This window comes from Podarcis melisellensis (assembly GCF_964234715.1).
Source record: "Podarcis melisellensis genome assembly, chromosome: 16".
In the NCBI taxonomy this organism is placed as follows: domain Eukaryota; kingdom Metazoa; phylum Chordata; class Lepidosauria; order Squamata; family Lacertidae; genus Podarcis; species Podarcis melisellensis.
Genome location: NC_138533.1, coordinates 11154854 through 11156782, shown reverse-complemented (window position 1 = coordinate 11156782; position 1929 = coordinate 11154854).

The window sequence follows — 1929 nt, the reverse complement described above, 5'->3', positions numbered from 1 at the left end:
TCAAGGCCAATCACGGTACATCTAGAGATTGTAAGTAATGTGAAGGAGATTATGCGTTGAAATATTTTAGTTGATATTTTAGATTGTAAAATGCTATTTTATCTATTGATTTGTTTTACCTTGTGGGCTTATAGCCGAATAAAGTATTATCTATCTATCTATTCACTAGCAATTGATGTCAGAACAGTAAGGCATGCTCACTTGCGAGGAAAAATGTTTACTTCAGTGTTACAACAAACTCCTTGCCCTGCTCTGCTCAGAAGTAAGCCCTGCCCTGTTCAATGGGGCTTACTGTCATGTAAGTGTGCATAGGACTGCAGAATGTTGAACCAGCAATGCAGTCTTGTCACCTTTTAAAAAGACTAATGTAACAAATATAGCACATTATAAATCTATTTGTTAGCCTTCAAGGTGCAGCCAAGATCTGGAAGTTCTAGTTACATTTGAATTAACTCCCGTCAAACAAAGTGGATATAATTATGATTAAATATCCTGCAATTGCAATTCCTATTCACACTTAACATGGAAGTAAGCCCCATTTGTTTATTATCATTTCTTATTTCTTTTTTTTTTTGTTTTTACAAAATTTCATAGCATCTTTAGACTTCCTCACATCCCCCGCTCCCACTTACATCATTAATAAGTTTTTATCAAGCAAATTATCGTCTTATTTTCAATTTTATAACCACTTATTTAAATACAATAAAATAATTCTCCTACAAATTTTGTTTCTCTTAATCTCTCTTATCATCAAATTCTAATCCAATTTAGTGGTGGCCAATTATTTATAACCAAGCATCCTTCTTAGTATTCCACTAAATCACAATGTTTCTGTAAATAAATCTTAAATTTCTTCCAATCTTCTTCGATCCTTTCTTCTCCCAGGTCTCGGATTCTGCCAGTCATCTCCGCCAGTTGCATATAGTCCATCAGTTGCATCTGCCATTCTTCCAGTGTGGGTAGATCTTGAGTTTTCCAGTTCTTAGCAAGTAGTATCCTTGCTGCTGTTGTTGCATACATGAAAAATGTTCTATCCTTCTTTAACACCTTCTGGTCGATAATGCCCAGAAGAAAGGCCTCTGGTTTCTTGGTGAAGGTATACTTAAATACCTTTTTCAACTCATTATATATCATTTCCCAGAAGACCTTCACTTTAGGGCAGGTCCACCAGAGGTGAAAGAATGTTCCTTCATTTTCTTTACATTTCCAACATTTATTATCAGACAAATGGTATATTTTGGCAAGTTTAAATGGGGTCATGTACCATCTGTATATCATTTTCATTACATTTTCTTTCAAAGCACTACATGCAGTAAAGTTCAACCCAGTGGTCCACAACCTTTCCCAGTCTTCAAACATAATGTTATGCCCAATATCCTGTGCCCATTTTATCATGGCTGACTTAACCATTTCGTCTATCATTTCTTATTTCTTAAATGGTATTTCACCCTTCCTCACAAAGGAGTTCAGGACTGCAGACATCAACAATAAACATTAAAACCCACACAGCAACCTGGAAATAGTTAATTACATTCTGAACAACAGTTTAAAATTTAAATTTAAAAGCATTTCTATTCTGCTTAATATTTCAAAAATCTCTTAAGTGGTGCGAATAACTCCTGAATAAACATTCATAGGATCTGGTTGCAGCTTGCGAATAAATCACAGCGAACGACTCCCAAGAACTATACAATACATAGACTGGATCCTGCTTGCAAAGCGTCCAGCCTATATGTATGTATTTATTTATTTTTTTAAGGCTACTGCGCCTTTAAATTTCCTGGGACGCTTCCCGCCGTTTCCATGGCGACGGAAAAGGTGAGAGTGGCAGGTTGGGCAAAGCAAAAGCTGACTGTGACGCTACCAAAACAACAAAAGGAGCCTAGGGAGGATGAGCTGCGCACGCGCAGGTCCCGTCAGTCCGTCGCC